The sequence below is a fragment of the Scyliorhinus torazame genome, chromosome 6, assembly GCF_047496885.1.
Source record: "Scyliorhinus torazame isolate Kashiwa2021f chromosome 6, sScyTor2.1, whole genome shotgun sequence".
Classification (NCBI taxonomy): Eukaryota; Metazoa; Chordata; class Chondrichthyes; order Carcharhiniformes; family Scyliorhinidae; genus Scyliorhinus; species Scyliorhinus torazame.
This window is the reverse complement of record NC_092712.1, coordinates 112047409-112061674: the sequence shown is the minus strand read 5'-3', so window position 1 is coordinate 112061674 and position 14266 is coordinate 112047409. Positions and strand designations below refer to the sequence as shown.

At 45.8% G+C, this 14266-nt stretch overlaps 1 protein-coding gene across 5 annotated transcripts in view; it reads right to left on the bottom strand.

Annotated features, from left to right (window-relative positions):
• cdk14 (cyclin dependent kinase 14) overlaps window positions 1–14266 on the bottom strand; it is a 935572-nt gene that overhangs the window by 728399 nt on the left and 192907 nt on the right. Inside the window, exon 1 of one of the 5 annotated variants that reach the window (XM_072508687.1) lies at window positions 1213–1357. The exons of 3 other annotated variants lie outside the window; for them this stretch is intronic. The gene's annotated coding sequence lies outside the window, so the exon portion shown is untranslated. Of the gene's footprint in view, window positions 1–851; window positions 974–1212; window positions 1358–14266 lie in introns of those variants that run through there. One more of the 5 variants, XM_072508688.1, reaches the window with a different exon arrangement.

Sequence of the window (14266 nt, the reverse complement as noted above, 5' to 3'; positions counted from 1 at the left end):
GTAAGAATGAGGCCCTACCCTATCAATATCTTGACATTTACTGTCCGAACGTATTTTCATTTAATCTCACTTTTGTAATTCAATACTTTAATAATTTCTTTGTACTTCCCGGAACATGAAGCCAGAGAAGTCATTTATTCCCAGCAACCATGCCTGTAGCCCTACTGCTACTTACCCACCCACCAAAAGTGCACTACCACTGCATAGTTTGGCTCATTTCCAAAATTACACCATTCCCCACTGTAGAATATCTCATCCTCTCTCTCTGGCATCTTTCAGCAAGTTGGTCTGCCCAATAGTGAGGCACACCTGAAAAATGTTGGAGGAAAATGCCACATGCTTCTACTGTTGAGCAGTGTGTTAAGAAATGTAATTAAGGCAGCACAATGGCATAGCACTACTCCATTTTATATCTTCAATATTCTTAATGTACCATTAACTATTTAAGAGCAAATCCATCCTTACTTCATTGTGTCAAAACCGCATACATATCTTCTTAATTGTACAGAAATGCTACAATGTTACTTCAACTTGCTGAGCAATCACACTGGAGTCAGCCATAATACTAGGCAGCAGCTGCTGCTTCTGCTTAATTCTGCTTCAACAGTAGCAACACTGTCTAGTGACAGCTTCTGCCATTTCAGATTCCTTGATTCAAATTGTATACAGATCAAATTTTAAAAACTAAATCTGCATGGCATAGTGAACTTTCATTCTGATCAAAAACATACATGCACTTTTCCTCCCCCACTTAATACACAAAATCTACTCAACTCTCTCAATAGCATTCAGCCATGTCAAAAGCTTGTGCAGCTGATATTGCATGGGTAAGCAGCCCGCCAATTACTTACCTACCTTGGCCCAGAGTAGGTTAAGCCAACCATGCTCTGACAATGCAGTCTCCAACAGTACAATATATAAACAGTGCAGGAAATAAACAGACCGAGATAAAATAATCTTGCAAAACAAACACTCTGGTATTTCAATGTCAGCCAGCTAAAACAACGTATCGTTATCATCTGCAGCCCCATGCTGGAAAGCATTAGAGTCTTATATCAAAGCAGGTATCAACAACCATTTCTAGAGCCAGGAATACCAACTGCATCAACATCGCAGCATTCCTAGGTGTTGCACTTGTGATCTGCGTTAGGAATGCTGATTCAATCTGTTCCATCAAAATGCCTCACCCTGTATAACAGTCATCAGTCTTACCTTTAAGTCCTTGATACTTCACAGAATTCTGACTTCTACTCCAATATCTGGAAATTCTGCTGAAACCTGGACAGACCAATCAGGTTCAATAAATGAACTCAAAATATCTTCCTGCACTAGCAAGCTGAAATGATGCGATTGTACTACTTTTGGAAGGGGGAAAACAATGGAGAGAACTAGATTTTCCCTTTAAAGTCAGCTGAGTCACAGCAGAGTTTCATTCACAAACCAGCAAGCATTATGAGTAAAAAGTACATCAGAAGGAAAATATATTATTTTCTAAAATATCCAACTTCAGACAAATAACATACTGAATAAACAGACCCTACGGTGGGATGAGCTGGTCTGTATAGTTACAAGGAAGCAGAGATAGTCTGGCTCTGCAGCATAACTGCAGTCAGAAGTAACCATGCAGATTTTGTCTCGACAGATATTGCACACTACTCGTTTTACAAAATTCAATTAGAAATCAATTTTCAGCGCAGTGTCAAACAATTAATAGCAATGGGGCAAGAATGTGAGAAATATCTGTAACAGAATATAGAATAAGAGAGCTCTCAGTCAAATATGCAAGCGCCCCCTGGAAAACTACAGACAAAGCGGGCATTCGAATGGCATAGGGTCAGAAACACTGTTAGACTCTTGGTATTGGCTGCTGCATATTTGTTGGCATACTTTGCCCTGTACAGCAGCAGCTTCTGCGCATTGCAGCAACACATGGAAGTCGGACATTTCATTGACAGCGTAAAGTCAAAACCACAGCCTATTGGGAACTGGGGGCAAGTTCAGCTCAAAGAAAGGCTAGCATTTATCTAATACATTTCATGACCGCCAGACATCTCAAAGCACTGATGGTCAAGGAATAGTTTTAAGTCTGCTGTAATGTAGGAACCATGGTAGCCAATAGACACACAGCAAGCTCCCACAAGGAACAATGTGATAATGACCAGATAACTTTTTTGTTATGTTAACAGGTGAACATTGGACAAGGCACTGGTGATAACTTTCATATTCCTCTTTGAAGTAGTATCATGGGATTTTTTAAAAAATCACCAACGCAAGCAGGTGGGCCTTGATTTATCATCCAAAAGACAGCACCTTGATAGTATAGTCTTCCATCAATAGTATTAATTGAACTTACGGCCTTGATTTTTGTGCTCAAGCCCTGGCTCAGAAGCAATAGCTTCTATTACCCTACCCTGAAAAAACATCTGGAAATGTAACTGTCTTCAAACTATTGCGAAGATCTACATAAAGCTGGTGTGTTTCTACCCAACTCCCTAGATCAGCTAGGGACTGCTGAAAAACAGTGGGAGCTTTTTTAATGTTAAAAATGTCCCATTTAAAAAGGTTGTCTTTTGACAGGTTGCATAAACTGTACACAACCCCGTCAAAGTGAAAATTACCATCATTGAAACCTGCTTAAAGTTGCTCCAAGAAGAAGTGTTTATTTTTCCTTTAGCTGTCATTAGCTAACAGAAAACCACACTTCAACAATTCACAGTAAACATCTCAACAAATGAGCAAGAGTGCATAGTTAACATTCCAGTAGTTGTTTATAATGTGCAGTGTGTGAATGAAGTAAGGCCAGGGACTAATCTACACAGTAAGCTTGTTCACAATTTTGAACCTTTTCCTGGCCTATGCATATAAAAATTATGTCTTTCACACTTCAACTGGTTGATCCCCTCCTTTGTAGAGTTCAAGTTTTCCCATTTCAGCCACTTATTGCAACGATTGCTCAAGTGTAATTTTAAAAGTAAATTTGAAACCCTTGAAAAGTCTCAAAATGCAACACAAACGCTACTTAAAATTGCACTGAAAGGGACATCCGGTGGCAGCATTTAGGTGAAAGCCGCCCGTTAGGTGCCTCCTGCTCTAGATTCTGTTTTTTGGCGCTTAATGCCCAGTTCCAGGGGCAGTTTTTGGATAAGCTGGTGCAGAAAGATATAAGGAAGGAGGGGAATGTCAAAGACCCCCTAAAAGGCTGGTGGGAAGAAGGGGGCGAGCGAAAGTTCGCCATCGACTGAAAGGGTCAGCCCAGCAGCAGGAAAGATGGAGGGGGCTGGGTGGGGCCACGTCCTTCACAGTGGAGACTCTGACTGAGGTGATAGCTGGAGAGTTTGAGGGGCAGTTGACCAAACACATGGAGGTGATGCACAAGGAGATGATGGCAGTGATGAAGGATTTGGTGGAGGAGGCGATGAAGGCAGCACTATTGAACACATCGGCCGAGACAGGAGCAAGAAAAGAAGTTGAAGAGGGTGGAGGAAGCTCTGTCGCAACATAGAGACCAGTTCACCTCGATAGCGAGGAGCTGCAGAGGGTGGTGGAGGCCAACAAAGGACTCAGAGCCAAGGTGGAGAACATGGGGAACAGGTTGAGGCAGCAGAATTTAAGAATTGTAGGCTTGCCCAAGCAGAGCTGGAGATTTTATCATAGAATTTACAATGCAGGAGGCCATTCGGCCCATAGAGTCTGCACCGGTCCTTGGAAAGAGTATCCCACTTGAGCCCACACTTTCACCCCATCCCCGTAACCCCATAACCCAGTAACCCCATCCAATCTTTTTGGACACTAAAGGAAATTTATCATGGCCAGTCCACTTAACCTGCACATCTTTGGACTGTGGGAGGAAACCGGAGCACCGGAGGACACACATGCAGATAAGGGGAGAAAGTGCAAACTCCACACAGTGACCCAAGCCGGGAATCGAACCTGGGACCTTGGAGCTGTGACGCAACTGTGCTAACCACTGTGCTACCGTGCTGCCGAGATGTTGGTGGAGTAGTTGGGGGAGGGGGAATAATCTGCCCAGTACGAACTGGACAGGGCTTATCTGTCGCTCAGGCCCAAGCCGAAGGCAATCAGCCGCCAAGGGCGGTCATAATTTGTTTCCAAAAATTCCATGTCAAGGAGAAAGTCCTGAGTTGGGCGAAACAAAGGCGTGAGGTGAAGTGGGAAGGAGTTGGTATCCGTATATACCAGGACTTAATTGTGGAGCTGGCAAGAAGGCTGGTGGGCTTTGGTCGGGTAAATATGCACTCTACAGTAATGGTGTGAAATTTGACGTGGTCTACCCGGCGAAGCTGAGGGCAACCTACAGTTCGAGGGACTTCTATTATGAAATGGTGGAGGCGGCGGCGAGATGTTCGTGAAGGCTGAAGGACTGTGGTTAAGATGAGAGATGGGACTGGGGTTTGGTTCTGGAATGAGGGATGGGGGGGCGTCAAATGCTGTATACAGCTTCATTTCTTGTTTCAGGATGTTTATTTGTTCTGTATGCGTGGGGTAACAGTTGGGAGTTTGGTCTTTGGGTTGGTTGGTGGGTATGAGTAGTGAACCCTCTGCTATGGGTTACAGTGGGTAGACAAATATTGAACTTTGTGGTTATGGCAGTTTTCTGTGGCGCTGTTATTTGCACTTATTTTGTTTCTTTATCTTTGTTTTCAGAGAGTGGATCTTGGAAGAGGGGAAGAGGTGGAGGGAGGCCTGGGCAGGGAAAAGTTGGTGAGTGAACGGAAGAGGGGAGGGGGGGGATTCTGGGAGGGGGGGGTTTGACAGCACAAAAGGACTGGGCAGGCCAGGCCCAGTGGGCAGTATTTGGGGTGGATAATGGCAAATAGGAGGGGCGGGGTTAGAAACCTTGCGCACAATAGTAACGTGGAACATGGTGGGTTGTGGAGACCGCTAAAGAGGTCTCGAGTGTTTGCGCATTTACAAAGTCGAAAGGCCGATGTGGTGATGCTGGAGGAGACCCATCTGACGGTGAAAGATCAGGTGGAAGGGCTGGGTGAGTTAAGTTTTCCATTTGATGTTCGATAGCAGGTCTTTGGGCGCGGGGGATGTAGCGGTATTGGTGGGCAAGAGAGCGAGATTTCAGATGGAGATAGTGGTGGCGGACCAGTGGGGTAGGTGTGTGGTGTGATTGTGATGGGGGCACGGAGGGGCTGTTGATGGCGCTGGCGAGGGTATATGTCCCCCAACTGGGATGATGTAGTAGGGTTTGCGAGGAGGGTGCTGGGTGCCATTTGGACACCCACGAGTTAATAGTGTGGGGAGTGGGGGGGGATCTAGAATGTGGTGCAGGAGCCAAAAGTAGGCACCTTTGCTGTCCCAGTTGGGGTATGGGGATGGGGCGAAGACGCTGGCTGGGCTCATAAGGGAGATGGGAGAAGTGGACCTGTGAAGGTTACTGCGCCCGAGGGAATGGGAGTATTCGTTTTTCTCCCTGGTACATAAAATGTACTCAAAATAGACTTTATAATGGGGAAGGTGTTATTGGCCAGGGTCAAAGGGTCCGAGTATTTAGCTATATTGATTTTGGACCATGCGTTGCATTGGGTGGATGTGGTTCTGGAGAAGGAGATGGCTCAGAGGCCGGGGTGGAGAATGGACACGGGGTTGTGAGGGGACCAGAGTTTTAGCGATAAGGTTGGGAAGTTGACCGAGGAAAAGTGGGATGTAATCGCACGGGGCAAGTTTCACAGTCAGTAGTCTGGGAAGACATGAAGGCAGTCGTGGGGCGTGGGGGGGGGGATCTCATTTAAGTCCATGGTGGACAAGGGAGAGAGAGAGGAGCACCAGAAATTGAAAGAAGAGATGCCGGAGGTGGATACAGGCATGCACAGGACCCAGGCCCAGCCCTTTTGGCGAGGAGGAAGGAGCTTCAGGAAAAATTTGACGTTGTCTACAGGGGAAGTGGTGCACCAGTTGAGAAGGGCGAGGAGGACAGTCCATGAACATGAAGAGAAGGCAGGGCATATGTTGGCCAGCCGGCGAGGGAGATAGTCCCAGTTGGGGATAAGATGGGGAAGCTAGAAGTGGCCCTGGAGCAGCTCAATAAAGTTTTTGAAAAGGTCTCTGAGAAGTTGTTTCGAGCCACTGGGAGAGGAGCGAGAGCTGAGGGAGTACTTGAGGTTGGGGGAAAGAGGACAGGGCAGGAAGGGCCGGTGGGGGAGCAGGAGGTAAAGGAGACAAGGCGGCAGGACCAACTGGATTCAGAGTGGAATATTATAAGAGGTTTAAGGGCAAGTTGACATGGCTGATGGTGGGAATATTTGAGGCTGTAAGTAGGGGGGGGGGGGGGGGGGGGTCTTGCCAGAGATGTTGGCACAGGCTTCGATTTCCCTGCTGTGAAAGGAGGATGAGGACCCGGTGGAGTGTGAATTGTATTGGCCCATATCCCAGCTGAATGTAGATGCCAAGTTATTGGCAAAGGTGCTGGCGGCAATGTTGGAGCAAAATCTCCCCAAGGTGATAGGAGAGGATAAACAAACATAGAACAAAGAAAAATACAGCACAGGACAGGCCCTTCGGCCCTCCAAGCCTGTGCCGACCATGCTGCCTGTCTAAACTACAATCTTCTACACTTCCTGGGTCTGTATCACTCTATTCCCATCCTATTCATGTATTCGTCCAGATGCCCCTTAAATGTCACTATCGTCCCTGCTTCCACCACCTCCTCCGACAGCGAGTTCCAGGCACCCACTATCCTCTGTGTAAAAAAACTTGCCTTGTACATCTCCTCTAAACCTTGCCCCTCGCACCTTAAACCTATGCCCCCTAGTAATTGACCCTTCTACCCTGGGAAAAAGCCTCTCTCCACTCTGTCTAAGCCCCTCATAATTTTGTAGACCCCTATCAGGTCGCCCCTCAACCTCCGTTGCTCCAGTGAGAACAAACCGAGTTTATTCAACCGCCCCTCATAGCTAATGCCCTCCATACCAGGCAACATCCTGGTAAATCTCTTCTGCACCCACTCTAAAGCCTCCACATCCTTCTGGTAGTGTGGCGGCCAGAATTGAACACTATATTCCAAGTGTGGCCTAACTAAGGTTCTATACAACTGCAACATGACTTGCCAATTCTTATACTCAATGCCCCGGCCAATGAAGGGAAGCATGCCGTATGCCTTCTTGACTACCTTCTCCACCTGTATTGCACCTTTCAGTGACCTGTGGACCTGTACACCTAGATCTCTTTGACTTTCAATACTCTTGAGGGGTCCACCATTCACTATAAATCCCCTACCTGCATTAGACCTTCCAAAATGCATCACCTCACATTTGTCCGGGTTAAACGCCTTCTGCCGTCTCTCCGCCCAAGTCTCCAAACGATCTAAATCCTGCTGTATCCTCAGACAGTCCTCATCGCTATCCGCAGCTGTTTTCGACTGCGAGAAGTATGTTAAATGTGATCATGTCACCAGCGGAGGGAAAGGAGAAAGCGGTGGTGGTGACACAGGATGCAGAGAAGGCATTTGAGCGGTTAGAATGGGATTATTTGCTGGAGGTCTATGAGAAAGATTTGGAATCAGGCCAAGGTTTATGGCATGGGTACGGCTGCTGTACAAGGAGCTTATGGCGAGTGTTCACACCAATAATATGAATTCGGGGCACTTTGAACAAAGAACAAAGAAATGTACAGCACAGGAACACAGTGTGGGTCATGTGGGCCCATTTTGTTGCTGAACACAGAAGTTAAGTTGCTGGCTACGTTGGTGGTGGGAAGGATGAAGGGATGTGTGCCAGGGTGGTTGAGGGGGACCAAACAAGTTTTCTAAAGGGCAGGCAGCTCTCCAGCACCATCAGGCTGTTAAATGTAATTATGACTCCGTCAGTGGGGCGCATGCTGGAGGTCATTGTCTCTATAGATGCAGAGGAGTCTTTTAATCAGGTGGAGTGGCGTTATCTATTTGAGATCCTGGGTAGGTTTGGGTTTGGCCAGACGTTTGCAGCATGGGTGCATTTGTTATATGTAGCTCCGGTGGCAAGTGTATGTACAAATGGGATGTGTTCAGAGTATTGGCCTGGAGAAGGAAACAGCAGTGTCCCGCTGTCGCCGTTGTTGTTCGCGCTGACGATTGAGCCCTTGGCAATAGCACTCAGTGGATCAGTAGAAATTGTGAGGGGGAGCAAGGAGCACCAGGTGTCATTGTACACGGATGATCTGTTGTTATTTGTGTCGGACCCACTGGAGAGTATGGGATCATGGGAATATTGGAGAGGTTTTGGGACCTTCTCTAGGTATACGTTAAATGTTGGGAAGAGCGAGGTATTTCCGGTGAATGCTGAGGGGCTAGGGGCCAACTTTGGGATGTTGCCATTGATGGGAGCTAGGGAAAGGTTCAGATACTTAGGGATACAGGCGATGAGGGAATGGGCTACGATGCACAAGTGGAATTTAACAATGTTGGTGGAGAACATTAGGGGGGGGATTCTGTGACACTGCACCTGACACTGGCAGGAAGGATGCAGGTTGCGAAATGAATGTGCTTCCAAGGTTCCTGCTTGTTTTGCAGACCCTCCCGATCTTTCTGCTGAAGGCCTTCTTTCAGAAATTGGAGACCGTGATTTTGGTGTTTATATGGGCGGGGATGGTGCCGAGGGTAAAGAGGGCCTTGCTACAGAAGCAGCAGCAGAAAGGGGGTTGGCACACCCACACCTGACGCACTAGGATCCAGTTTGAGGTCCACGGTGACGGCTCTGCTGCAGTTAGCTCCGGGGAAGTATACGGGGAGCCTGGTGGTACAGTCGATGGTCAGTGTGTGGAATCAACTGAGAGGCACTCCAAGTTGGAGATGTCAGAGTTGATGCCACTGTGTGGGAACCACAGGTTAAGCCGGGGGAGGAATGTACGGGAAGTGGAGAGAGGCAGGACTGGAGCAGGTGAGGGATTTGTATTGCGAATAGCAGTCTGCAGGACCGGATGAGTTGCAGGAGAGGTTTTAGTTGCCATGGAGGAATTAATTTAGATATATGTTGGTGCGGGACGGAGTGGAGGACCTTTCCCAGGTTGCCAGGGTATTCTATTGGAGCAGCTGTTGCTCCAGGAAACGTAGGATTGGAGACATATATGGGTAGTTGGGGGAGTGGGGAGGACGCAAGTGGTGAGCATTAAGAGCAAGTGGGAGGAGTTGCAAAGGAGAATAGACTGGGGTCTGTAGTTTGAGGTGATGCATAGGTTGAATTCAACCTCTTGTGTGAGGATGAACTTGATTCAGTTCAAGGTAGTGCGCAGGGTGCATCGGACTTAGGAGGCCGAGTGGATTCTTTCAAGGGGTAGCCGACGAGTGCGAGAAGTGTGGGCGAGTGCCCGTGAGTCATGCGCACATGTTCTGGGTCTAAGAGAAGTTGGAGAGGTACTGGGAAGCGGTGTTTGGGACGTTGTCTACAATTGTGGGGGTGGAGGTCAGGCCAGACCCAATGCAGTATCGGAAATGCTGGAGCTGATGGAGGGGAAGGAGCTTGCGTAATGGCCTTCACTTCTCCAATTGACCGGTGAAGGATCATGTTGAATTGGAGGTCAGATACGCCGCCGGGGGGTGGCGGTCTATATGACTTTCTCCACTTGGAAAAGAACAAATTTGAGTTGAGGAGTTCAGAGGAGGGTTTCAAGACACGGTGCGGATGGGATTGGATTTGTTTATCGTCACATGTACCGAGGTAGTGAAAAGTATTATTCTGCATGCAGCTCAGACTGATTATGCCTTACAAGAAAAGAAAGTACATAGGAAAAACATGAAATACACAATGTAAATGCATAGACACAGGCATCGGGTGAAGCATACAGAGTGTAGTACTACTCAGTAGAGAAGATGTGAGAAGATGTCAGATCAGTCCATAAGAGGATTGTTTAGGAGTGTGGTAACAGCAGGGAAGAAGCTGTTTTTTAGTCTGTTCGTGTGTGTTCTCAGACTTTTGTATCTCCTGTTCGATGGAAGAAGTTGGAAGACTAAGTTGGGTGGGATGGGCCTTTGATTATGCTGCCCACTTTCCCAGGGCAGCGGGTGGTGTAGATGTAGTCGATGTATGGGACGCGGGCTCATATGATGGACTGAACTGAGTTCACAACTTTGTAATTTCTTCTGGTCTTGGGCCAAGCAGTTGCCACAATAGTCTGTGATGCAGCCAAATAGGTTCATCTGTAAAAGTTGGAAAGAGTTAATGTGGACATGCTGAATTTCCTTCGTTTCCAGAGGTGCTGTTGTGCTTTCTTGGTCATAGCAGCGACATGGGTGGACCAGGACAGATTGTTGATGTGCACACCTAGGAATTTGAAGCTGTCAACCATCTCGACCTCAACACCATTGATCCAGACAGGGGTGTGTACGATACTTTGCTTCCTGACGTCAATGGCCAGCTCTTTAGTTTTGCTGACATTGAGGGAGCAATTGTTGTTGTTACAACACTAGGTTCTCTATCTCCCTCCTGTATTCTGACTCGTCGTTGTTCGAGATCCGACCCATACGGTAGTGTCGTAAGCAAACTTGTAGGTGGAGTTGGAGCCAAATTTTGCGACGCAGTCGTGTGTGCATAGGGGCTGTTCATGGCAATATTTGAAGAACTGTTCGTCGCAGGGGAAGGGGGTAGAAAGGGAAAAAAAGTGTACAAACGTGGATTGTGAGAATGTGGAGTGTGTTGTTGTACATGTTACTGCTTTTACACGTTTGTAATAAAATACATTTAAAAAACAAGAATGGGTTCTGCACAAAGCACACCAGAGGGACGGGGCTTGGGGCGGGGGGCTGAAGAGCACATTGAGAAAATTGCAAGCTTTTTTTGGGGTCAAAACATTTTGCAGCGATTTGCAGATTTTTTTCAAACGGTCCTAAGTTCCACCAGTCCATAACACTCAACAGAAAACTGGTCTGTCCTCCACCCTCTTTGGGGAAAAAAAAAGTCTACAGAAACACTTTGGTCGCACGGTTTTTAAAATACCTTACCAGAAAATACTTCCTGGCACCAAAGATCATTCACAAAACAAACTTATTGAGGCAGCAGCAATAGGGAGGCTAAACGCGAGTGTAGTCAAATGTCAAAGGAGAGCAATAGGTGCTGTAGGCAAAAAGCATAATATCATTTACAGAACCGAATGCTTGAATTCGATTGGGGCCGGGGGGGGGGGGGGGGGGGGGGGGGGGGGGCGGGGGGGAGAGAGAGGAGAAGAGATAGGTTTTCCTCAAATCATTATGGAGTAGCTTTATCTAATTGGCCTTCCAAATCACTTTCCGCACTTGCAAACTACCTTTCAATGATTTATATAGACAAATAAGATAGCTCGTCTCCAAGCTGCAGTCCAAACTAGGTGAGCAGTTTGGCATCTTTACGTTAGATAGCAGCTATAAGATTGCCAGCTTAACTGTAGAACCTTCAGCTGGATGCTGAACGTGACTCAGATCAGATTCAGCTGGAACCCTTTCATCATGTTCAACTAGTTAATTAAAAAACACAATTTTGTGGTTTCAGTACAATTACTCTTCACTCCAATAGAAATGGGAACAGGAAAGATGAAGTTGAGCTGTACTCTTTTTTTTTTCCCCTTTTCAGAGGGTCATTAGTCTATAGAATTCTCTTCCCCAGGGAGCACTTGAGACTGGGTCAACGAATAAAGTCAAAGCTGAGTTTTTGATCAATAGGGAATCTGAAATTTGGGGGCGGTGCCATCAGAAATATGGAGCTGAGGTCACAACCCGATCAACATGATCTTATTGAATTGTACAACAAGTTCAAGAGGCAAAATGGTCGATTCCTGTTCTTAATCTTTGTGTACAACTGGATTTTGTGCAACAGGAAAAGTCCAATAGGTCAGTCACATGTTGATGGACTCAACTCCACCAGAACCAGCAATTACAAATTACCCAAATTGATTGTACATTCGTTGGTGCACTGAATTTCCATTGCAGCTTGTTCAACAAAGTCTTACTTGTGTAGAAGAGTTCATCTGACTTCCATTCATGATCCCAAACTTTCACATTTTTAAGTTTGTCAATTGGCATGTGAACAGTTGACTCTTTGTAGATTACTTTGCCTCCATCAAGCTCAATCAGATCTTTTGCACAATTTTGAAGAATTCAATTTAAGAGCTAGCCGACTCTAACTGGATGTATAACCCATAATGTGACCAAAATAACTCAAGTCTGGGTTTAAAATGCAAGTGAATTTTCAGCTGCCAGTTTCGGTTTGATCAAGGGCCATGGATTATCCACCCCCACCCCCACCCCACCCACTATTGTAATTAATTTTATGGTGATCGAGGATCTGCCAGCTTGCCAAGATTTAGCTACTGTCTGAAGGTTACACTAGTAGGCCAATTACATTTTATAAAGAAATCATTTTAATTAAAGAACATCACAACTTGCATTTACCACAAATTATGAATGCACATTTTCTACAACAGTGACTAAGCATTTCATTGGCTGTAAGGCACATCGAGATGTCATGGGATTGTGAAAAGTACTAGATAATTTTTTTAATGAAGTATGAATTAAATTACTGTTTCCTTAGAAAGATGTTACAAAATTAGTCCAGAACCTTAAGTTATATATCTTCTGGGACGTGAACATCACTGGCTAGGCCAACATTTATTGCCCACCCAACTGGTATACCCAGTGCTTTTTTTTGACCCAGCGACAATGCAAGAGCAGTGATATAGCTCCAGGTCAGGATGGTATGAGACTTGGAGGGGGATCTTGCGGTTTGTGGTGCTTCCATGTGTCTACTGCCCTTGCTCTTCTATGTAATAGAGGTTGTAGGTTTTGACGGTGACTTGGCAAGTTGCTGCAGTGCATCTTGTAGATAATACACACTGCTGCTACTATTGAAGGAGGGGGTGAATGTTTGTGGGTAGGGTACTAAACAAGTAGAGTGCTTTGTCTTGCATGGTGTTGAGTTGTGTTTTTAGAGCCCAATTCTCTCAGGCAAGCGGAGAGTTTTCCATCACACTCCTGCTTTGTAAATATTGAAAAGGTTTCCAAAGGAGTCAAAGGCAAATTACTCAAAACAACCTCTGACATGTATTTACAGTCTTAGTCGTGAAATGCTGGTCCATGTGTTCATGGTCAATGGCAACCCCCAAAATGTTGAAGATGGGCAATTCAGCAATGCTAATGTCATTGAATACAAAGGAGAGATGGTTAGATTCTCTTTTGTTGGAGGGGATTAGAATTTGTACGGCATGAATATTACTTGCCACTTGAAAATGCTCCTGAATACTCAGTGAACATCCTGACTTCTGAACTTAATTTGGGGAGGTGGTCATTGAAGGAACAGCTGAAGATGTTTGGGCCTAGGATGCTATCCCAAGTAACATTTATTTTCCGTTTATTCTTGTCAACCACATTGTGATGGGCCTAAAATCACATAAAGGCCAAACTAGATACAGATGACAGATTTCCTTCCATAGAGGACATTAGTGAACCAGATGGGTTTTAAAAAAAATATTCAGTGATGACTTTGTGGTCACCACAAAGCCACTGAGGCAAGCTTTATATTCCAGGTTTAAAAAATATTTTCATTCAAATTTTCAATGTTTTTACATTTTTACAAAGAATAAACAAATCCAACACAAATCCCCCCTCCTCCCTCAAAAAAACCTGAACCCTCTCCCACCCCTTGATGGTAACCAGAGCCCCAAAGTGTAAGATAAGCAAATCCCATCTCTGGTGGAATCCCTCATCAGCCTCTCTCAGAGCAAATTTCATCTTCTCCAAATACAGGAATTCTATTAGATCCTTCAGCCACACCCAGGCACAGGAAGGAGAAGCTGATCTCTACCCCAACAGGACTCGCCTGCGAGGGATGAACGAGGCGAAGGCCAAGACATCTGCTCCTGTACATGTCTGCAACGCCGGCAAGTCTGACACCCCAAATATGGCCTCTAGGGGACCAGGCACCAAATCTACGCATAGGACCTCGGACATGATGCTAATAAATGACCCGAACATTCCTCCAAAAGAGCAGAACCAGAACATATGGACATGATTTGATTAGATTTATTGCCACATGTACCGAAGTACAGTGAAAAGTATTTTTCTGCAGCCAAGGGAACGTACACAGTACTTACATAGTAGACAAAAAAAGAATAATCGACAGAGTACATTGACAAATGGTACATCGACAAACAGTGGTCGGTTACAGTGCGGAACAAGGGACCAAATAAAGCAAATACATGAGCAAGAGTAGCATAGGGGTTCATGAAGTGTTCTTACAGGGAACGATCTGTCCGAGGTGTCATGATATTCAAACACACACATCATGATAGACACACCAAC